General features: G+C 41.6%; 1 long non-coding RNA gene across 2 annotated transcripts; it reads left to right on the forward strand.

Moving 5' to 3' along the window:
• LOC110390089 lies at window positions 11-24,876 on the forward strand. Of its 2 annotated transcripts, none has more exons than XR_002433532.1 (5): window positions 11-202; window positions 1,258-1,392; window positions 1,547-1,647; window positions 22,155-22,261; window positions 24,718-24,876. It is a non-coding gene; the product is annotated as an uncharacterized LOC110390089 (long non-coding RNA). The 2 variants fall into 2 exon arrangements; XR_002433533.1 differs by having other exon boundaries at window positions 22,217-22,261.

The following is a 25,100-nucleotide window of genomic DNA, read 5'->3' on the forward strand; positions in this document are numbered from 1 at the left end:
TTGGAAGCGCTCCGGAACTCGGGGCCGGGGTTGTGGCGCCGGCGCCCGCGTCCTCCTCTGAGCGCCATTTTTGTCGCTGGTGGGGGTAGTGGGGGAGGGGTGGAGTTGTTCCCTCAGCTGTGAGCAGGGATGTGGGAATGGGTTTCACTGTTCATGAATCGAAAGGAACTGGATGCACATTCAGTATTTCCAGCTTTTATTGGTATACTTTGGCATATTTTACTTTGAAAGTTACATATAAATTCTGACACTACAAAAGAAACAAAAAAACTCCAAACCCTATCATTGGTGTTTGGGAAAGGCAGAGTATCCATCTTCTCTTTGCATGTGTTGTTCTAAAGACAACCTAGGTTTTTTTTTTTTGTTCCCCAGAGGGTTTGATGCTTGCATTTTTCTGTTTGCCTCCAAGAGACAATTAATTTTACAGTTTTTTTTTTTTCACATAGTATCTAAGAAAGGGCAGACAAACTAGATGTTTATGCTTGTTTACATGGCACGTTGGTAAAGGTGGGCTGATTGCATTGCAGATCTCAGCCGTGAGACATAGCTGCATGCATTTCTTGTTCGAAAATCAGTTTTGGAAAGTAGAGTAAGGAATAACTAGATACTGTAGTTTCCACTCAAGGAAATTTTAAGCGGGAGCTTAGCCTAATCATTAGTAGCTCCATCTTTTTTTTTTTTTTTTTGTCATAAATTTCTCTTAGAGATTGTATGTGAGTTGAGTATCATTAGACCCTGGTTGAGACTGCTGATTTTGTCCACAAGATCATACAGACCTTGTGCTGCCTACATTAAAAAAACGGATGGTGACATGCAACCTAACGAGGCTGTGAGTAACAGCAGAAAGGATATATTTCAATTTGACTTCTTCTTTTTTGAGTGCTTCTTTAGCCCTTGAGCATTAATTAGCAATACAGATCTCTAGCACACCATTTTCCCCATTAGTAGATTTAGTTGTGGTTTTGTTATTTGTGCTTCAGATTTTTTCCTCTGTCTAGTTATGTTTTTAAGTGTAAGAGTTACAATTCTTCTTGTTTTCTTCACTTGCTAGCACTTAAGCGTTTTGGAGGATGCTTTCCTCTTTTTGCTAGCTTCCCTTGCTGTTTAGTTCTGCCAGGTCTCATTCCTAATTGTAATTAATACTACAGTGGTGCTTTATTTCTTGTATGGTAATCTGCTTACCCTAGGTGGTCACCAGCCACTTAGAAGGATACAGTTGTTGGTATTTTCCCCTTTTTAACATGTACTTATTTTTAGGCAGCTCTCTTCAGGCAGTGGATTGTGTGGTGTTTGTTGATGCTGAGTAGAAGTGTAAAGATCAGAGTAGCACAGCAGCACTCCAGCAGTGAGATTTTGAGCCAAGCCAACATCTTTCATATCACTAAAGACCAGGTAAAATCTCCTAGGCAGCAAATGTACAAAAGCAGTCATTAACACTGTTTAAAAATTTACTCTCTACTTTACATCACAAGTCTATTCAGGGATAATTTTAGTCAGTTCAGTTGCAGTTCTTCTCCTAATGCTATTGTAATTTTTTTTGGCATAGACCAGATGGTGTTGCCCTGCTGGTTGGGAGAGTGGTGACTTGGTGCTACATTGCTGTTAGTGGACTTTGACCTCCCAGGCGTACAAGTTTTGTGTTACTCGGTAAGGCTGTTAGTTTCAAAGATAGATACTAAGCAGTCTGTAGTAGAAAATATTAATCTATCACTGTCAGAGTTCAGTCACTGTCTTTCATATGTGTACTGAAACCTGATACTACTGTGTTTTCTGATAGACTTAATTCTGAGAAATGTGTGACAGAGGTAGGTGTCATTGTTTACTTTAGGATTTATGTTGAATATATGGACTCTGAATCTTTTGTTCCTTCTAACAGAAATCTGTTTCTTGACTTCCAAATAATCCAGAAATCTTGTATATGACTTCTACAGTGATGCAGATACAGGCTTTTATTATAATTAGTAGTTTAATCATCGAGCTGGTATCTTGCAGATCTTTTCTATGCATGCATAAATCAATGTGAATTTTCAAGAGGAGTCATCTGTTTCACAACTGGTGAAGAAATTTGTACAACTTTCTCTGTATGCTTTCAAAGTACATACTAGGAAATGAAGTACCTCAGCCCATTAGCAGGCTACAGTAATGCTATCCAGTCCAGGATCTGAGAAAACCATGCACGTAGAGTTTAGAGAAATAGACTCAATTGCCTTTTTGGCAAAGAAGGAAAGAAGCTACCTCTCAAATTATTAGAAGTATGATGTATAGTAATTATAATGAGCATAATAAGGTGGCAGAATGGATTATTACCATCTCCTAGATAGCTAATGCTCCACTGGGTGCCTTTTTGAAAACACTGTTTAACTCACACACAAACTGTGGGGCATGTAAAAGGAATTACTGGGTGAAATTTCCTGGACTGTGAGGGAGAGTCAGAACAGGTGATTACAGTGGTACCTTCTGGTTTTTAAATCTACAAATCTTTGAATCTAGTCTTTTAATCTCTATGCAGCTTTCTATATCTAGAATTCTTTTTCTCTTTTAAGAAATCCATTAATATAATTGCTTAGATTTCCAGGGTTATCTTCTTCATCTTCAATAATATATTGCATATTTCTGCTTTTGAATGTGATTTGCTGATAAATTATTTCAGGTAATTCTTTCTTACTGCTACTCACTATTTATTTCCATGGAAACTACAACAGATACAAAGAGCACGACAGCAATATTTCATAGAGCAAATTCTCAGCTACAAAATACTATTTTTCAGCTGCCATTAGCCACCACCATTACCTATGTCTTTTTGCCAGCAGTGAATGAGAGCCTGCATGACCCACTGTCACCAGTGCTGAAATACACCACGCACCGCCTCACTCTGCTCACATTTACTGTTAGGGCTCCATAAGCATTCAGTAAGCATTGGTGAATGTCAATGTGTGCCATTTTTTTCATATGGAGGAATTCAGTGACACAGCTTTTCTTCATCCATACTTCCATGTCAGACGTTATTCTGTCAGACTGCCCTCTCTACTGCCATTTGTTGCATGACAATGAAATTTAATGAAATACTGGTTGAAAGTTTAAACCTCTGCTGCCATACCACCAAAATCTGCCTCTGATGTCATGGCTCAACTTAATAAAATAAGAGGCATTACTTTCGGAGCAGCTCTTGCAAAATCTACAGTATTGTTGATATATATGTAACAAAACATTTTCATTTAAAATATTTTTCTTAAAACCACAGAAAAAAAGAGAAGAACAAAGCCATAAAACTAATGGGATATTTGACCTTGTTTTTGTGAAACTAAAACACCAGTCTGGTTTGATGTCAGTGGTTGCAATTCTTAATGAGGTCGCAAGGTGTTAATCAGATTTTTGATGAAATTTTACTCTTCTTGCACTTCATCCTTGACAAAAATTTTCAAAATGTGTTTACTGCCGTAAAACAATTACATAAAAAGTGATTGGGAAGTGAAGGACTTTTTTCTCTACTACTATAGAGATTTTGAAAGTCTGGGAAAGAGACAAGAGCAGATTTTTGAGTTGAATGTCTGGTTGCAACTCTATACATTCCATTGAAAATTTATAGGTCATGTATTTATATCAACTGAAAATGGTCTCACAAAGGTAAATTGATAATTTTTTATTGGCAGTCTTGAAACTCCAAGCTGTGTATTGTGGTTGACATGGCCAAGGGATGGGATGCCATCCAGAGAGACGTAGAAAGGCTGAGCAGTGGGCCCAGGAGAATCTCATGAGGTTCAACAAAATGAAGTGCAAGGTGTTGCACCTGGGCAGGGGCAACCCCCACTGTCAGTACATGCTAGGCGATGAAGGGATCGAGCACAACCTTGCCAAAAAGGACTTGGGAGTACTGGTGGATGGCAAGGTGGACATGAGTCAGCAATGTGCCCTCACAGCCCAGAAAGCGAAACGTATCCTGGGCTGCATCCAAAGCAGCATGGCCAGCAGGGTGAGGAAAGTGATCCCGCCCCTCTACTCTTCACTGGTGAGGCATCACCTGGAGTACTGCATCTGGATGTGGAGTCCTCAGTATAGGAAAGACATGGACCTGTTGGAGCACATCCAGAAGGCCACATAAATTACGAAGGGATGCAACACCTCTCTAGTGAGGACAGGCTGAGAGAGCTTGGAGAAGAGAAGGCTCTGGAGTGACCTGAGAGCGGCCTTTGAGTATCTAAAGAGCGTCTGTAAGACGGAAGGGGACAAACTCTTTAACATGGTCTGTGGTGACAGGACAAGGGGAAATGGTTTCATAGTTAGGGAGGGGAGATTTAGGAAGAAGTCTTTTGCATTGAAGATGGTATGGCACTGGAACTGGTTGCCCAGAGAGGTGGTGGAAATTCTGTCCCTAGAAGCTTTCAAGGCTAGGCTGGAGGGAGCTCTGAGCAACCTGATGAAGCTCTGGGGTCCCTGTTCATTACAGAGGAGTGGGACTAGATGACCTTTAAAGGTCTCTTCCAACTCTAAGGATTCTGTGATTCTATTTTCAGATTCCTTTATCAGAACGAAAAGCATGGCTGCATATTCTTCACTGTTCAGACCCCTGTGTTTAGCCAGTGTGTCAAGATGCACGCAGTTACGTGCCATCACTTGAGGTAGCATTGCCAGCGGTGCTGGGCCACTTGCGGCCTGTGGGCCACAGGTTGGACATGCCTGGACTAGATGAAATTGGATGTATTTTCCAACCTTAGTGATTCTGTGATTCTATGATTTTTAACTCATCGAGCAGAGAAGGAAAAGGGGAGAGGCTAAACTGTTAAAAATTCTGAGAATGTGTGTGGTATTATTACTTAAAATCTTGCTAGCTGCTGAGATTTTCCACAGTATGAGATGTGAATAATCACCTGCCACAGCTTTGTATGTGTACTTCATCAAAGGTGCTTTTGGCAATAAAAGAGTATGTTTATTCATCTAGAGTGAAACTAACTGGATTTAAAACTGTGTGAAGAATTGGAGAAGCTCATCGGTGATGTTGGCAAGGATGTTACAGTATCTGCCTTCATTGTGAAGACCCTTACAGTGTGAGGAGGATGTAAGCCTTGTGGAATGAGCACGGCCTGCTGAGAAGTGATCAAGTCCTTTAGATATTATTCAGCCTCCAGCAGATGCCAGTACGCCCTTGTGCTGAGAATAAGTCAGGAGTGTTTAAGGATAGAGGAAGCAGGTGGCTGTAGTTGGAAACTGTGTTAGGCAGATAGCTAGGAGGGCTGCTTGGAAGCTTGCCTGCTGCCAAGGAGGTACACTTAATGAGATATCTAAGTTGCTTATGTATGGAAGGGAAATTTAGCAGTCATGTACTGTATTGGTGCTGATGACACTGGAAAGATGAGCACCTGGGAGACTAAACTCTTGCTAATAGTCAGGAATCTGACTATCAGAGTTTTCATGATAGTATTTGAAGTACTACTACTGCTGTTGCAGAGCCCTGGCAGGCAGACAGAGCTCTGACTTTGTTAGGCATGGATGAAATAATATTGTAGAGAGGAGAGATTAAGGCAGATGGTTGTTAATTTGAATGGGAAGTCTGGAAACCTTGGTTGATCACAGGCACATTATCCCTTGATATTTAAATTGATTACTTTTTTATTTTAGTATTGTTAGTATTTTGTGAAAAGACTTGGTTTCAAAAAAAAAAAAAAGGAAGTGATTGTGGAAGAAAAAATAAGTGTACTCTGTATAAAAATTATATATTATATAAATATATTAATATATTTAATATATAATCAATATATAAACATAAAAAATATATGTATTATTTATATTATATAAAAATATAATATATTGCTGAGAAGACCATCTTCGGGGCAGGTAAGACTGCACTGGGCAAGGGATCTGAAGCTAAAAGAGCAACAAAAAAGCTGTTCTTAAGGCATTTTGAAGCCAGGAAAAGCGCTGTTCTCATGCCAGGGGGCTGGCACCTTGTGGGCAGGCTGCTGAGCTAGCAGGGGTGGAGCTGGCACTACCCACTCTTAATCTTAATCTTGACCTTGAGCCCTGGCTGTTAGGCTGTTAACAGCCTCAAGGTCTGCCCACAGATCATGCATAGTTAGCTAAGAGCTTTGCTGCCCGCTGAGAGCATGGAGGGATAATCAGTGTGTGAGCACAGCCCCCGCTGCCCATACTGTACTGCAGTGGGTGTGAGAGGTGGGTCGACCAGCAGGGTGTGTAAGTGCTGTCCCTCTTCGCTCATGAGGCCTGCTCTCCCATTTGCAGTCTCTGAGACCACAGGTTTAAACATGGTCTCCACCAAACTGTGGGCTTACCCCAAGAAGACTGTGGTGAGCCAGACGGAGGGCCTGACCAGGAATGTGGCTGTTCAGGTCTCAGGCTGCAGGGAGTGCCTGAGCCTGCTGCTGCTGGGGGAGGGTGGCAGGGATTCCACCTATGTGAGGTGTGAGCAGGTGGATTTGCTGCTTAGTATGGTAATGGAACTCAAGGAGGAGGTGCAGAAATTAAGAACCATCAGGGAGTGTGAGCGGGAGATAAACTGGTGATGTAACTCTCTGCAAGAAAGACACCCCCCGATCGGGAGTGATACCCCCCGATCAGTGGTAGATCCTCTCACCTGCCATAATTGAGCTGAGGGAAACAAACTGGGAGAAGAGGAGGAATGGAAACAAGTCCCATCTTGGTGATGCAAGCAACCCCCATCCTAGCCTGCCTTGGTTCCCCAGGTGCCTCTATGTAATAGGCTTGAGGCCCTGGAACCTGAGAGAGAGGTGAGTGAGGATGCAGGCGGAAGTCTGCCTGCAAAGTTGCCTAGGGTGAGACGGTCAACTCCATGCCTCAAGACTGCCTCTGCCAGGAAGGACAGAAGGGTGATCTTCGTAGGTGACTCCCTTCTGAGGGGAACAGAGGGCCCTATATATTGGCCTGACCCTATCTGTAGGGAGGTGTGCTGCCTCCCTGGGGCCCGGGTCAGGGCTATCTCTAGAAAACTCCCCAGTCTGATCCACCCCTCTGATTATTATTCTTTATTAATAGTTCAGGCTGGCAATGATGAGGTTGCTGACGATTATCAAAATCTTGCTGAAGACTATCAAAAATGATTTCAGGGGACTGGGGCAGTTAGTTGAGGGAACAGGAGTACAAGTGGTATTTTTCTCTGTCCCTTCAGTGACAGGGAAGGACACTGAGAGGGGTGGGAAAACCCATCTTATAAACACATGGCTGAGAGGCTGGTGCAAACAAGAATTTTGGGTTCTTTGATCATGGAATGGTTTACTCAGTACCTGGCCTGAGGTCTGCTGATGGATCTGTCTTGTCTCAAAGAGGGAAATGGATCCTTGCCCAAGAGCTGGCAGTACTTGTAGAGAGGGCTTTAAACTAGATAAGAAGGGGGAAGGGGATAAAACCAGGCCTGCTAGAGGTGTGCCTAGGGGAGAGACAGCGGGATTAGGGGTGAGGCAAGTGGTTCAGCTGATGTGCATCTACGCCAATGCCTGCAACAAACAGGAGGAGCTGGAAGCCATTGTGCAGCAGGCGAACTATGACTTAGTTGCCATTATAGAAACATGGTGGGATTACTCCCATGACTGGAGTGCTGCAATGGATGGCTATAAGCTCCTCAGAAAGGCAAGGAAGGAGAGGTGGTGGCGTGGCTCTCTATGTTTGAGAGTGTTTTGATGTTATTGAGCTTGCAGCTGGGGAAGACAATGTTGAATCTCTGTGGGTTAGGATCAAGGGAAGGGCTGATAAGGCAGAAGTCCTGGTGGGGGTCTATTTATAGACCTCCTAACCAGGATGAAGAGGCAGATAAGGCATTCTACAAGCAGCAGGCAGAAGTTGCACGATTGCCAGCCCTTGTCCTCATGGGGAACTTCAGCTTCCCTGATGTATGCTGGGAATACAACACAGTGCAGAGGAAGCAGTCTAGGAGGTTTCTACAGTGTATGGAAGATAACTTCCTTCTGCAGCTGGTGAGAGCCTACCAGAGGAGGTGCCCTGCTAGACCTACTGTTCACAAGCAGGGAAGGTCTAGTGGGAGATGTGGAAGTCGGGGGCTGTCTTGGACAGAGCAACAGTGGAATGGTAGAGTTTTCAGTTCTTAGTGGGGACAGCAAAACTGCTTCCTTGGACTTGGACCTGGAGAGGTCCCAGAAGACTGGAGACTTGCAAGTGTGACTCCCATCTACAAGAAAGATTGTAAGGAGGATCTGAGGAACTACAGGCCTGTCAGCCTGACCTCTGTGCCAGGGAAGGTTATGCAGATCATCTTGAGGGAGATCACACGGCATGTGTGGGACAACTGGGGGATCAGGCCCAGTCAGCATGCATTCATGAAAGGCAGGTCCTCCTTGGCCAACCTGATCTCCTTCTATGATTGAGTGACCTGCCTGGTGGATGAGGGAAAGGCTGTTGATGTGGTCTGCCTAGACTTCAGCAAAGCCTTTGATGCTGTCTCCCACGGTATTCTCCTGTAGAAGCTGGCAGCCCGTGGCTTGGACAGACACACTCTTTGCTGGGTAAGGAGCTGGCTGGATGGCCGGGCCTGGAGGGTGGTGGTGAATGGAGTTAAATCCAGGTGACGACCAGTCATGAGTGGTGTTCCCCAGGGGTCGGTGCTGGGGCCTGTCCTCTTCAATATCTTTATTGATGTCCTGGATGAGGGCATTGAGAGCACCCTCAGTAAGTTTGCAGACAACACCAAGCTGGCAGGAAGTGTTGATCTGCCTGGGGGTAACAAGGCACTACAGAGGGATCTGGACAGACTGGATCTCTGGGCTGAAGCCAGTGGGATGAGGTTCAACAAGACCAAGTGCCGGGTCCTGCACTTTGGCCACAATAACCCCAGGCAATGCTACAGGCCTGGGGCAGAGTGGCTGGAAGACTGTGTGGAGGAAACGAACCTGGGGGTATTGGTCGATGCTCGGGTGAGCATGTGCCAGCAGTGTGCCCAGGTGGCCAAGAAGGCCAATGGCATCCTGGCTTGTATCAGAAATAGTGTTGCCAGTAGGAGTAGGGAAGTCATTGTCCCTCTGTACTCAGCACTAGTGAGGCCGCGCTTGAAGTACTGTGTCCAGTTTTGGGCCCCTCACTGAAAGAAAGACATTGAGGCCCTGGAGCGTGTTCAGAGGAGGTTGACGAAGCTGGTGAGGGGTCTGGAGCAGAGGCCTCATGAGGAGCGGCTGAGGGAGCTGGGATTGTTCAGTCTGGAGAAGAGGACACTCAGAGGTGACCTTATCTCTCTCTATAACTACCTGAAGGGAGGTTGTAGTGAGCTGGGGGTCGGCCTCTTCTCTCTTGTAGCTAGTGATGGGGCGAGGGGGAATGGCCTCAAGTTGCACCGGGGGAGATTAAGGCTGGATGTTAGGAAATATACTTTTCTGAAAGAGTGGTCAGGTGCTGGAATGGGCTGCCCAGGGAGGTGGTTGAGTCACCATCCCTGGAGGTGTTCAAGAAATGTTTAGATATAGTGTTGAGAGACATGGTTTAGTGGGGTTATTAGTGGTAGTGGATGGTTTATAAGTTTTATAACCTGAGTTGAATTTTGGACTTGCTTATGAATTTGCTGTGTAATTCAGGCAGTGTTGAATATTAACTTAAAATGAATCTGTGAAGAAGATGATTCACATCATCTTTATTAGAAGAACTAATGTGCTCATTTTGCTAGAAAGTCTGCAGTCAATTGTTGGTCAAAGGAAGGAGGATGCATTTCAGTGATCCTTTTTTCATAGTGGGAATACAGAAGATGCTGCACTTAATTTATTTAGTAGAATTGTGTTTTAAAAGCTTTTTCAACTACTGCCTAACTGTAGTTTCATAAGTTTCCACAAGCTGCAAACAGTCCAGAGAGCCCCACAGTAGTCAGCTGGAACTGGCACCTAGCTTCTCAGAAACCTTCAGCACTCCCCTGCAGAAAACTTGCCATGTAAACTCAATACAGGATGTATTTTTCCCTTTGTGCCTTAGACTGAAAGTAAACATTGCCTTATAGTAGAGACATCTTATTTCTGTGGAGGGGGAAAATGTGCACAGTGTATTCCAGAGTAAATGTCATTCTATAATAAGAATCTAGCTTACCTTCCAGGGGATCTTCAAAATATTCAAAATACATCACAAACAGATCTACAGCTGCAAGTTGTGTCAATGTGCTTAAGATTCACAGTAGGATTAAAAAAAAAAAAAACAGCTTGAGCTATGTTTGCAGCTTTGCACAAACTTTGTCAATTCCATTTTTGGGCTGTTGTGGATGGTGAAACAATCAAGAGAGTTCTCCTTTGAGGCTTCTGTAAAACAGGCTCTTGAACATGAATCCTGTGCTAAAAACTGGGTTGGTATGTTGGATGTCAGTAAATCCTTCACCTAATGTTGCAGGTGTCTGAAAGACATTGTTCTTCAGAAAGCTTTAGGGCTTGGACCTTTCTGCTTAAGTACTTTCCTTCTAAGGAAGTTACATATTGTTAAAAGTTTGTGACAGTCTCTCTGCTTAAACTTAATGTGGGTCTTTATTAAAGATTGCACTACCTTGGGTCTTGAAATTGCCACCTTGTATTTTAAAAATGCAAATTTGCCCTTCTTGGAATACTTAAACTGAACTTTCTGTACAATCCACATAGCTCCTCATCAATCACCTAACATTGCCCATAAATGTTCTGCCAGTGTGAAAAGGCATTTTGTATCCCTCAGAGTATGGATTTAGTGTTAGAATACTGAATCTAGGAGGGATTGGGACAGATTGAGTGTGAGACAGAGTGTGAGTCCAGCAGCAAAAGGGAATGAGGACACAAAGCGTGCCTTGGTTTCCTCTGAATCTTGCATGATCGTAGGTAGGAGTAGTGTTATAGTTCTAGTCAGTAGGTGTCTCCCTTTCTTTTCCCAGTCTGGAAGCCAGTCAATTCTCCCAGTCAAATCTGTGAGTCAGTGGACTGTGAATTTGGCTCTAAGTGGAAACTGAAGCCTAAGTGTTCATGACAGTATGGAAATTCTAATGTCCGAGCATTAGGTACAGAGGTTGTGTCCAGTATCTTGCATGAAGTCTGTGTAGAACCAGGAATTCCAAAATCCATATGTAGAACTTAACTTTAACAGATTTTCTAACTTTTTAAAATCAGCTTAATATTTGTTTTCAAGATTTAAAAGAAAGTCCTCTTAAGTGTCTGAAGGAGTACACCCTGGAATTCAACTTGGGTGGACGTCCTGTCATTTTTAATCCTCTGTGGCTCTAAATTTTATCAGATGCTTGATGTATTTGTCAAATACCATGAAATTTCTATTGCTTGAGAAGTTATCTTTTTTTCACGTCTCATCTTTGTCTTACTCTGTGTCTTGAGGAGATCTATGTAAAGCTTTTCTGAATAATTTGACAGTTTCAGCAGCTTGTCGCTAGTGTCACACTCTCCTTTAAAACAGTTCATTTTGTAAATGACAATTCAATGTAAGGGAATTATTACAGACTGCACATAGGGATAGTGGTGGAGATTTTTTGACTGTACATACTCAATTGCTTCATGGAATTTCATTTCACAGTTGGAAATTTGACTCCTGACTAGATTTGTGTGATACTTGCAATTTTGACTGCTCAAGTGTAAGAGTGGCTACCTTTGCAGAAATACTGTGTATTTAATCCAGATCAAGAGTGCCACATTACTGTAGAGCAAGTAGTTCTTGTGTACAAAAGTAGCCAGACTTGAAAAGTTGGAAACCTGATGCAGAAAAATCTAATTTTCTTTTTCTGTTGATACTCAGATTGAATCAAATGTTATTTATGCCAAGTCTTGATCAGAATATAAGATGAATAACATTTTATTCTAATCTAAAACTATACAATCCACAGCAGACTGATAGTCCTTTAAACTTACTTGATTACTACTATTCTTGTAGCATTTAGCCGTGTTAATTGAGTCAAACAGGTTGTCTTGCTGATTTCTCAAAATGGGGAACAGTGCCTGGAGTCCAAGGTGTGAGTTTTTGTAGTGGGAATTTTGCTGGTTTTTGCTTTGGTAGGGGCAATTATGTTTCTCAGCAGATATTACTGAATCATACATGGATTCCTAAAGTGGCATTTCTGTGTCAGAATTCAAAGACAGATTTGTCCACTTGTACTAATGTGGGCAAAGATAGGTATAAGCAGCTCAGTTTCTCCACAGTCGCTTTTTCCTTTTGTGTTTAATATCATTTTTCACCTTAAGTTCTCATGCGTAACTTCTTTGACACTAGAATGTCTTTCTTTTAAATTTTATGTGAAGTGTAAGATACAGGAGCTTCTCGTCTCTTGAGATTGAAGGTGTATGCCAGAAACTGTTCTTGCCTCCACATTGCATTTCCTCTCCTAGCTCTACTTGCAAGTCACATGACTAGAGTTGAAATGTATTCTTGTTTTTATCTTTTTCCCCAAAACCAGAGGCTATTTTTAATGCTGTCTTGACAGCCCCTTGGAGCCGTTTTCTGTGTTTGTCAGTGCCCATAAGCAGCTGTCCCATACCATTGACTCAGTGACTATTGCTGTAGGATGTGTCAGAACATACTCAGGTGAAGAAGCAAAGCAAAGGCTTAATCATAGAATAGAATGATAGAACCGCCAAGGTTGGAAAAGACCTCCAAGATAATCCAGTCCAACTGTCCACCTGCCACCAATATTTCCCTCTAAAACATGTCTGTCAGTACAATATCTAAACATTTCTTGACGACCTTCAGGGTCGATGACACCACCACCTCTCTGGGCAGCCCATTCCAGCACCTGACCACTCTTTCAGAGAATTATTTCTGAATGTCCAATCTAAATCTCTCCTGGCACAACCTGAGGCCATTCCTTCTAGTCTTAGTGCTAGTTAGGTGAGAGAAGAGGCCTGCCGCAACTTCCCTTCAGGTAGCAGGGAATGGTAGGGTCTCCCATGAACCTTCTCTTCTCCAGACCGAATAATCCCAGTTCTGTCAGCCACTCCTCATAAAGCTAGTGCTCCAGACTCCTCACCAGCTTTGTTGCTGAACACGGTTCAGGGCCTTGATGTCTTTCTTGTAGTAAGGGGACCAAAACTGAACACAATACTTGAGATATGGCCTCAAGTAGGGCTGAGTACAGAGGGCCGATTGCTTCCCTGCATCTGCTGGCAGCACTATTTCTGATATAAGCCAGGATGCCATTGGCCTTCTTGGCCACCTGGGCACACTGCTGGCTCATGTTCAGCTGAGCATCAACCAATACACTCAGATCTGTTTCCTCTACACAGTCTTCAGCCACTCTGCCCAAAGCCTGTAGCATTGCCTGAGGTTGTTGTGGACAAAGTGTGGGACCTGGCACTTGGTCTTGTTGAACTTCATCCCATTGGCCTCAGCCCAGTTGTGCAGCCTGTCCGGGTTGCTCTGTAGGGCAGTCCTGCCAACTTTGTTGTCTGCAAACTTACTGAGGGTGCACTCAATGCCCTCATCCAGGACATCAGTGAAGATACTGAACAGGACAGACCTCAATACCGACCCCTGACGAACACCACTCGTGACTGGTCACCAGTCTGGATTTAACTCCATTCACCACCACCCTCTGGGCCCGGCCATCCAGCCAGTTCTTTATCTGGCAAAGAGTGTATCTCTCCAAGCCATGGGCTGCCAGCTTCTCCAGGAGAATACTGTGGGAGACAGAGTTCAGGAAATCCTTTGACACTAGGTAAACCACATCAACAGCCTTTCCCTCATCCACCAGGTGGGTCACTAGATCATAGAAGGAAATATGATTGGTCAAGGACGACCTGCCTTTCATGAATGCATGCTGACTGGGCCTGATCCCCCAGTTGTCCCACACATGCCGTGTGATCTCCCTCAAGATGATCTGCTCCATAACCTTCCCTGGCACCGAGGTCAGGCTGACAGGCCTGTAATTCCCCAGATCCTTCTTACTATCCTTCTTGTAGATGGGAGTCAAACTGGCAATCCTCCAGTCATCTGAGACCTCTCTGGTTTGCCAGGAATGCTGATAGATGATGGAAAGTGGCTTGGTGATCACCTCTACCAGCTCCTTCAGCACCCTCATATGGATCCCATCCAGCCCCACTGACTTGTGGCAATCCAGGTGGAGCTGTGTTCCAGTGGGGAGTCTTCAATTTCAGTGGGATATTCCTACTACCCAGTGGTGGAGTTATGTTTGCAGTTAAGAGTGTCACTGAAAGGATGCTCTTCATGTCACTCAGGTGGGTGATTCTGTTGTGGCAGAAACTTGTACCTGTATTGGTCTGAGTGATGGTTTCATATCTTCCTTCTGTGGATAACAAAACTTTTTTGTGAAGAGAGTGTCAGTCTGGATCACAGGGCCAACTATCCAGTGTTTTTTCCATGTTCTTTTCAAATTTGCTCTGCTTTGCAGTATTTCACTACTCTAAACTCCATACTGCTATAGAAACCACTTCACTGGCTATTGAAGATCTGTATGTTTTGTCAAATACAGCTGTCTTGTAACATTTAAAAGGAAGAAATGAACATATGAATTTCTATTTTTAAGTACAGCTGACTAGACTAAATTTCTTAACCATCTTAAAATCAGCTTAAAATTTGACACCAGTATGTAGTAGATCTCATGATTTTTATTTCTTTAAAGGTTTACAGAAATTCAAGATTGGAAAAATATTTTAAGTAGATAGTAAATGGATATTGTCTTTTGGAATACCATGAGATAGAATTTTAATAGGATTCTGTCCTGCTTGTCATAGACCCCTATGCTAGCTGAAGTTGAAGCGTATCTCTGAAGATGATACATTCTGGTCCCACTTCTCTTCAGCAGGGTGCTCAAGGCCGTGTCTGTCTGAGTTTTGGGTATTTCAATGGCTGGAGATAGCACAGCCTCTCTGGACAGTCCATTCAAATATTCAATCTCCTTCACAGTAAAGAAGTATTTTCCTTACATTTAAATGGAATTTTCTGTATTCTGTATATCTGTGCCTGTTGTCTCTTTTTGGGTCACTACACAGAGTAGTCTTTGGCTTCTTCATACTTGAAGGAAGAACCTTTTGCTAGTAAACTTGTTTTCTAGTAAATACAATTCTTTACCAGTTCTTCATAGAATCATAGGATGGCCTGGGTTGAAAACGACCTCAAAGATCATCGAGTTTCAACCCCCCTGCTGAGAGCAGGGTCCCCAACCACTAGACCAGGCTGCCCAGAGCCATGTCCAGCCTGGCCTTGAATGCCTCCAGGGACGGGGCATCCACAACCTCCCTGGGCAAACTGTTCCAGTGCGTCACCACTCTCTGTGTGGAAAAACTTCCTCCTAATACCTAACATACATTTCCCCTGTCTCAGTTTAAAACCATTACCCCTTGTTCTATCACTATCCACCCTCACAAACAATCGATCCCCCTCCTGTTTATATGCTCCCTTCAAGTATTGGAAGGCCACAATGAGGTCTTCCTGGAGCCTTCTCTTCTCCAAACTAAACAAGCTCAGTTCCCTCAACCTTTCTTCATAGGAGAGGTGCTCCAGCCCTCTGGTCATATTGGTGGCCCTCTGAACTCATTCCAAGAGCTCTGCATCTTTGTTGTGCTGGGACCCCCAGGCCTGGATGCGGTACTCCAGATGGGGCCTCACAAGAGCTGAGTAGAGGGGGACCACCACCTCCCTCTCCCTGCTGGCCACTCCTCTTTTAATGCAGCCCAGAACATAGTTGGCCTTCTGGGCTGCCAGCGCACACTGCTGGCTCATTTATACAAAACAGTTTGTATAAATACCTGGGATTGCCCTGGCCCAAATGCAGCACCCTGCATTTGGCCTTGTTAAACCTCATTAGGTTCTTGTGGGCCCACTTCTCCAGCCTGTCCAGGTCCCTCTGGATGGCTTCCCTTCCTTGCAATGTATTGACTGCACTGCTCAGCTTGGTGTCATCTGCAAACTTGCTGAGAGTGCACTCGATTCCATCATGTATGTCTTTGATAAAGATGTTGAAGAACGTCTTGTGTGTATGTATGTACATATGCATATATATGTGCAGCATAACTAATGTTCTTTTTTCTTAAAATTAAATAACCAAAGAATGTTACATTGCTGTCCCTTTCTTAAATCTATTTCCCTTTACAATTAACCTGATTATTAAAAATACTATATGTATGTTTGAATACCTAGGAATCTGTTTGTTTGTGTGGATAGGTAGACAGAAACACCAGACAAAATTAGAAATATACCATTTTCTGCTTAGCAGTATGACTTGCTGCTTGTCTAAGTGCTAAACAACTACTTTTTAATCTATAAAAATACCACATCAGTTAGAAGTTCTTGTGAAAAGTACAGATCCTGTAAGAAAAGAACTCAAAACTAGAAAAATTTCCAGCAGTGCCTTAAACTGCAGTATTCAGTTCTGAACCATGGGCAGTAATTTCAGAGAGGTAGGAGGAAGGAATCAGAGGCAAAGCAGGAGACAAATATGTCAGGGAAGGATATTTGGGAAAAAACGGATGAGAAGAGTCTAGAGATGTAAATCACAGTGGATTGAGTACTGCGTATCTATGAGATCAACAGCTTTAGCTTGGGTTTTGTGTTATCATTCAAGCTTGGATTCAACAAAGCTTTTTGGTGTACAGATGAATGGTATTATTCAAATGTGTACTGAATTGCTTTCCAAACTGGGGATAGCCTTATATAGGTGAGCCTGTGTTTATGGGTGTACCTGAATTGCTTGCTAAATAAAAATAAGATTGTAGTAATATATAGTTCTGTGAATTAGTCTCCAAAGGACATGTGACTGTTATATATAAACACCTATTAAAACCCCTGGAATGTAAAGAGACAGTACAATAAACACTTCCTGTTTGTTTGTTTTTAAATTGTGCTTTGGGTGGTGCTTTTTTTTGCCTCCCACTGAGAACAGTGTCTTTGAGAATGTAAATATTTTTTCACATCTGTTTCTCTTTCAGTTAAGCATTTCATCAGTAAACCAATGTTCTGGATGTTGTATGGAAGCATACCTCAGTTGGTGATAGATGTGATTAAGATAATGTATGTTTATTATATGTTGCAGTTTTTAATTTTGACAATGTTGATAGTGCTGTGTTACATTAATACTGTGGATACCATCACCATTATGTGTAAGAATGGTTTTAACATATGATAAGCTTATGGATAAGCTTTTCTCCTGAAGATATTGATATATATCAATGTGCAAAAAAGTTGAAGTCCTCAGTTACTCACCATTTGGGATTATATAGATGCTTTTATTTCAAAGCAGATGAGTAATTTTTCAGTTGGAAAGGAATTTCTATTTTTATTTTGATTTAAAAATTATAGTGAGTATGTAGGATTTTCTACTTCCAAGAGTAAAGCGACGATGAAATAACTACTTGCTCTATTTGTCTTATTTTCTTCTGTTAGTATTTTGTGCCTGCTCTTACAAATCCACTTATGTTGTTATAATTCTAGGAACACTTTTGTATAAGTTGTTTTCCTCTTGCAATCTGAAGCTGATGCACTTTTAATAATAACCTTACCTTTATCTGTAATTCTAACTTTCTTGTGTTTCATGGCTTTATTTTATGAGCCTTCCTGTAGCTTTTTCTGACAATTGATCACATTTTTTGGAAGTTTAGCTGTGATTTTGCAACTATTCTCACAGAACTAAGCTTTGGATCATAGTCAGCAATCATTTGAACGTTGCCTAGAACTTCAGAGGAAATACGAAGTCTTTTGCTTATGAGTCCCATAATAGCCTCAGCCTCAAGGAGTCTTTCATTCTGAAATGTCTTCATTCTACTGCTGGTATGTGAAGTATAAATATGGAATAGTTTTCACTTTATGCTGCAATTTATGGCTAGCTAAAGCAGTTGAGCTGATTACACAAAGTCCAGGTCTGGATTTCTCCTTAATCTGTGGTTTAGATTTGAAGGAGTCAGCTGACATTCAGACAGCAGCTGCTGTCTGTATGGATTTATGCTCTTTGACCTGCATAAAAATTAGCTTATTGGCTTGTTGTGTGTGTGTGTCTGTACTTAACGTGATCTTTGGTGGCAGTCTTGCCAAGTCTTGGACTAAGTGAACAGTTTTAAATCTTTAGCTTCCCCTGTTTTGAAACTGAGGATTCAGAATTTTTTTAATTATAAAGGCTTAAGATTATCAGGAAGTTCTCAAGATGAAAAAGCATTTATCTCTTCTTAATTCCATTGAAAAACAGTTCACAATGTGTTTGATTTCCTAAGAGTCTCTTTGGGGTGAACAGAGAGGATGTTATTTCTGACAGATTACACGGTGAAAAATTGAAGTGCTTTGTTTGGACTTTACATTTCTAGGGAAAAAAAACAACAAAACAAAATGAATATTAGATGGCAGGAACTCATTTAGTTAGGCTTAGTTTTGTTTTCATGGAATCACAGACCGACTTGGGTTGGAAGAGACCTTGAAGGCCATCCAATTCCAAACCCCTGTCATGGACTGGTTGCTGCTTACCAGATTAGGCTGCCCAGAGCCCTATCCAACCTGACCTTGAATGCCTCCAGGGATGGGACATCACAGCTGCTCTGGGCAGCCTGTGTCAGTGCCTCACCACCCTCTGATTAAAGAATTTCCTCCTAACATCTAAATGGAATCTCCCCTCCTTCTGTTTAAAGCCATTCTCCTTTGTCTTATCACTATCTGCCTATGTAAAAAGTCGATCTCCCTCCTGTTCATAACCTCCCTTCAAGTACTGGAAGGCTACTATGAAATCTCCCTGAAGTCTTGTGTTCTCCAATGTAAAAAAAGCCCAGCTTCCTAAACCTTTCTTCATAAGAGGGGTGCTCTAGGCTTCTGTTCATCCTCATGGCCTCCTCTGGACCCACCCCAACAGCACCACATTGTTTTTTATGTTGGGAGCCCCAGGTCTGAATGCAGTACTTCAGATTGTGCCTCATGAGGGCAGAGCAGAGAGGGACAGTCTCTTCCCTTGCCCGCCTGGCCACCCTTCTTTTGATGCAGCTCAGGATTCTGTTGGCCTTCCAGGCTGCAAGCACACAGTGCCGGCTCATGTCAAGCCACCAGAACCCCTCAGTCCTTCTCTGCAGGGCTGTTCTCGATAAACATGTTGAAGAACACTGGTCCCAAGATGGACAGCTGCAGGACATCACTTGTCAAAGGGCTTCAGCTGGACATAGATTCATTGACCACAACCCTCTGGCTGAGACAATCCAACCAATTTCTTATTCACTGAGAGTCAAGTCTGGGTTTTAATTCAAAAGAAGCGACTTAAAAGCTTGTGGAAAAAACCTCTGCCTTACTTAAGACATGTTAATGTCAACCAAGAGAAGAAAAAAGACTTTCATCCGGACCCATAGTCCCTAAAGAGATGTATGTAGGAACCCCTACCCCTAAGTACTAACTTCTAAAAGAAAGACAGTGATTATCCTCTTATTTCTGTGCATATTAGGTAAAAATTGAGGAAATATCTAGCAAGCATGTAATTAAATGTAAGAAAAAAATTACTCTGGGCCTCAGTTCAATAAAAGAGTTGTTTCATAAAAGATAAAAAGACAGACCCCTAAAATAGAATAGGAGGAAAAATAATATAAAACATTGATCTGTGACAATTCATGTAATGCCTGTAAGCAGAGAGATTCTACAGTTCATAGAATGAAAAACCTGTCTTCTGCTCTGCATCTTAATCTTAAAGTTTTTTCCAGAGAAAGAAGGTGCAGGAGGCTGAACTGCATTCACCTTAGGAAGTTATAGAGGGCTGCTCTGAAACTAATGCCTTCTATTTTATTACATTGGCTTACGACATCAGAGGCAGATGTTGGTGGTATGGCAGTAGAGAATGAACCTTCCTCACAGTATTCCGCTACGTGTTGTTGCTGTGTGACAGATGGCAGCAGAGGTGCGGTCTGACAAAACGGTGTCTGACATGGAAGTGTGGATGAAGCAGAGGTGTGTCACTGAATTCCTCCATGTGGAAAAAGTGGCACCCATTGACATGCATTGATGCTTGCTGAACATTTATGGAGACCAGCCAATAGATGTGGGTGGTGCATTTCATCATTGGCAACAGTGATGTTAAAGGCAAGCCACACTCAGGACACCTGTGAAGATTTTTACAAGCTGAGTACACAGGCTCTAGTTCATTGCTGTGTAGCTAATAGTGGTGACTATGCTGTAAAAGTGTTTAGTAGCTGAGAATTTGCTCTGTCAACTAGTGTTATTGTGTTCTTTATCTGTTGTAGTTTCCATGGAAATAAATAGGAGGCATTACTTTTGGAGTGACCTACATAAATAACTGATAAATTAGATAATCAGTTAATACTTATTTCATAGTTCCTGTATCAATGACATCAGATGGAGGAGAAATTAAAAAAAAAAAGAAAATAGAACCTTCCAATAATTCTATTTTTTTATGTAAATGTTTGACTTGGAGTTAAGATACCTGCAAACAAATGCAGAGTATATACGATATCTCTTAAAAATTAAAAAAATAAAAAATAAAAAAAATCCAGGATTATGACATTAGTGACATTGGTGATTGTTTGCTTTCTACAAAGTGCTTGCATCTTACCTTCCTTCCTCTAGAGAAACGTCCAGGAGTTCCCTTCATCTGTCTCTGGGGATACTGACTCTTTGAAACAGTATCCACACTAGAAATGAACAGTTGAGTTCATTTGAGTTACCATTGTTTTCTGTGGCTTTTGCTCCTAAAACGTCCTCATTTAAGAGTATAGTGAGAACCACAGGTTAATTTATTATCTTAATGGTTGTTATTTGCAGCATGCTGAATTCTTTTTTTTCATAGGCTATACATTTATTTCAAAAACAGAAGAGGTCAGGTCCACATGTACAGTTCTTATTTGCTGGTTACTTTCTCATAGGGAAGGAAAAATCCAGTGATTGAGTTTGATTTTTATGTAGTAATACCTTTTAATATAAGAAGTACCTGGTATACGGTCTCTTTTACAGAGAAACTTGCAAGATGATAAGCTGTCAGATTGCTACTATACTGAATTACTTAGGGGAGGAGCATATAATGGATGCTAAGTGTGATGGGATATGTAATGTTCCAAGCAGCTCACGTTTACGTGTTCCAAATATAATCTGAGCCTTGGAAGCAGATGCACTGATACCATACTAAGCCTGAACTGATGCTGCAGTACAGGCAGAAAGCTTTGATGCTTGTGACTGTCCGCTAAAGCAGAGAATAGAAATGAATTTTAAGGGAGGCAAAAGAGTGGGGGAGGGGAACGAATGAGGTGAGTGTTAAAAATGTAAAGGATAGCTATCTGCTAACTCAGTTGGGCTGGAACGAGTTAGGAGATGCTGACATGAAGGAGCACTAGAGGGTATGTGATCATAATGAGAAAATGGGGGAGGTTATGTCTCCAGCTGTTATAGCAGTAGCTAGGGAAAAAGAATTTTTTTGAAGGACCTCTGAAGGTCACTAATATATCAAGAGCTAACTAGCTTGCAAGTGGTGCTAACATTTCTATTGTATGTGCCAATGTTGAAAATGTCAATTACTGCAATAAACAGTACCATTTTCTTGTACAAACTGATAAAATACTACAGGGACTATCTAGTGAATACAGTGATTTTATTCAGCCATCTAATGAAAAGAAATATTTCTGCTCAAGATTAGGAATAGGATTAGATGCTTTTTTTTTTCTACATGGTGACAAAACAATAACACTAAGTGCTATAGGAAAGTCTTTCTTAGGCAAAACATAATTTGAATTGTGGTAGTTGTTGGTTTCCTTTAAATATTTTACTACCTAATAAATACTCCAGCAGCAATGTAGATGAATTTTAACAGAGTGTCTTTCTGGTACTATTCATGCTAATTTAATTACTATTCCTGAAAGCTAAAAAGTAGTGAGTTATTTCATGAACACATAAAACAAGGTCTTTGTAAAGATTTAACAGGACTCTTAAAATGAAATATTTGGCTCAGATATAATTTGAGTTGGCTACAGAATTGAAGTGCACTGTCATTCCTGACATTCATAAAAATAAATTATTATGTATTGTTTCCTTCTCCTTGTTTCTGAATACGCATCAGTTTGAAAGAAACTAGATGCTTTCATTCCCTTGTTTCTGAGGTGTTAAGGGGTTACTCTGTGCATGAAGAAGAGGACATCCATATGAACAGCAGGACGTCTCTTGTGAATTTATGTATGCTAAAACAAAAAGATTATCTTTTTAATAGCTGGAACTTTCTGGAGAATGCATATTCACAAATCACATTCTTAAGGTAATTTCCATGTATTCATTAGGACATCTGATCTGCAGCCATTTTGGAATATAACGTTTATAGAGGAATTTTTTTTATTTAAAGGAAAGTCAGAGAGCAAACAAGAATTGACAACATTGCAATTCAGAGGTAAGAACTTGATTGTAGAGAAATGAGTGACAAAATCTGTTGATTAGTGGAAGAGTATTTGTCAGTTTCTGATATTTGACTAGAAGTTCCCTTTGAATGTTTAAAAGAAGTTTGTGTGTATCCTTCCCTCACAATGGTGTTTTATTACATTTTCATCTTTATCTATCTATATAATTAAATATATACACTATACAGTACTTTGATTTTCATCTCATGTAGGCATTCAATACTGACCACTGTAAGACTTAAATTCATAATGACTCTTGTTTATGACCAGTTATAATTCTGTATTTTATAATTTTCTATTGAGTCTTTGAGAAATATTCAGTACTAGAATAAAAATTGTTGTCCTGAAATTCTGTGTATATACATAATGCCATATTTAAATTTAACTGATCAAAGTTCAGTAGTGAAACAATTTTATTGATGGAAGTTTTTAAGTTGGCAGTTTAAAGGTTACAGGTTAGGGGATGACTTGCTGGAGATGAGGCTCACGAACCTGTAGTTCCCTAGGTCCTCCTTCCTCCTTTCTTGTAAATGGGAGTGATGTTTCCCTTTTTCCAGTCCCCGGGTACTTTGCCTGACTGCCACAACTTTTCAAATATGATAGAGAGTGGCTCAGCAGCCACATCAGCCAGTTCCCTTAGGACTTTGGGATGCATATCATCTGGCCCAATGGACTTGTACAAATTCAGTCTCGTGAGTCAGTCTCAGATTTGCTCTGCCCTTACACTGGGGGGGAGTTCGTTCCCCTAGTTCTCATCTGGAGGTTCAGGTTTATGGATGCGAGGTTTGGGGATGTGAGAAACCTGGCTGCCAGTGAAGACCAAGGCAAAGAACTCACTGAATACCTCAGCCTTTTTCATGTCTGTTGTAGCCAATTCTCCTTTCTCATTTAGCAGAGGGGGTACACTCTCTTTGGCCTCTCTCTTCTGACCTCTGTACCTGTGGAAGCCTTGTTGTTTTTAATATCCCTCACCAAGTTCAGTTCCATCTGTGCCGTGGCTTTCCTAATCCCAGCTCTGCAAGTCCAGGCAGCATCTTTATATTCTTCCCAGGTGACATGCCCTTATTTCCACTGTCTGTACATGCCCTTCTTTTCCCTCAGTTTTCCCAGCAGGTCTGGTTTCCTGCTTCCCCTGCCTGCTTTCTTATTCTGAGGGACAGAGAGCTCTTGTGTTCTCAGAAGAGCATCCTGAAAGAGCCAGAAGACTGAGAGGGGATCTGAAAAATGTTTATAAATATCTAAAGGGAGTTGGGAGGCAAATGGATGAGGCCAGGCTCTTCTCAGTGGTGCATATCAATAGAACAAGGAGCAATGGCCTAGAACTTGAACATAGGAAGTTACATACTAATGTGTGGAAGAGCTTCTTTACAGTAAGGGTGATGAAGCACTGGAACAGGTTGCCCAGAGAAGTTGTGGAGTCTCCTTCTCTGGAGATATTCAAGACTCATCTGGACACCTACCTGTGTGACCTATTATAGGGTATCTGCTTTAGCAGGGAGTTGGACTCCATGATCTCTTGAGGTCCCTTCCAACTCCTGTAATTCTGTGATTCTGAATTCTTATTTTTAGAAGATAAGTGCTCCCACTATAAGTCTATATAAGTTGAATTCTCTAATGCTGTTACTGCCTTTATTCTCTGCTGAAACGGGTAGTTGGAAAAAAAAACAAAAAAAAAACCAACAGAAGTACCAGCAGCATATCATGTGATTTCACTCCTTTCCATCCCTCCCCCATCCAAAATGTCATTTAATCATTTTAACCTCAGGATAGAGAATCGTTGAATGGTTTGAGTTGGAAGGGATCTTTCTAAGATCATCTAGTTCAAGCCCCCTGCTGTAGGCATGGACACCTCCCACTAGACCAGGTTGCTCAAAGCCCCATCCAGCCTGGCCTTGAATGCTTCCAGGAAGGAGGCATCCACAACCTTGCTGGGCAACCTGTTCCAGTGTCTCATCACCCTCACAGTAAAGAATTTCTTCCTAATATCTAGTCTAAATCTCCTCTTTTCCCGCTAGCTAGAGCTATTTCCATTCCTCCTGTTGCTACATGCCCTGATAAAAAGTCCCTCCCCAGCTTCCCTGTAGGCCCCCTTCAGGTACTGGAAGGCTGCTATAATGTCCTGCCAGGGCCTTTTCTTCTCCAGGGTGAAAAGCCCCAAATCTCTCAGCCAATTAAGTACTAAGTATAAAAACTAACAAGAGAATTACAAGTAAACTAGTAAGAGAATCAAGTATAAAAACTAGTATATTAGCTCCCCCTGATTCCAAGTGAGGAAACAAGTGAAAGGCAGAAGTGTGGACTGAACCAATCAGGCATATGTGATAAAGCATGTAAGATGTAGCTGTAATAATCCAAGTGAAGGCACAGAAGTGATACAATTTCTTTCATAATTTTTTCTGTAACATGGAAATAGTATGTTTATTTGTATATTTCATCTGCTTTTTTTCAGGTGTTCAGATGTGTTCTGCAAAGCAATTGTTCCAAAAAATGATAGAAAATAAACTGGATATTTTTGTTACCTGCAATATATTTTCAGTAGGAAAGTATTGATAAGTACATACTAGTTAAAGTCAAATAAAAATTCTGAACTGGACAGTTCTCTTCAGGATTCTACTTCAGCAGTGAGGTGACAATACATGGTCAGGATTGTATGATTCCTCATACTTTCACTTGAATATTAGGATTACTTGTTCTAAGAAAAGGTGGAAGCCTGGAGATTATTTCAATTTGTATACTTTAGCTGTTCTATTTGCAAAGAATCTTGTATTTACACTGCTTTGAATATTGATTCCTGATCGTAAGCTGCCATGATCACAAAGAAATTCTAAGTTA

This window comes from Numida meleagris, chromosome Z, assembly GCF_002078875.1.
Source record: "Numida meleagris isolate 19003 breed g44 Domestic line chromosome Z, NumMel1.0, whole genome shotgun sequence".
NCBI lineage: Eukaryota > Metazoa > Chordata > Aves > Galliformes > Numididae > Numida > Numida meleagris.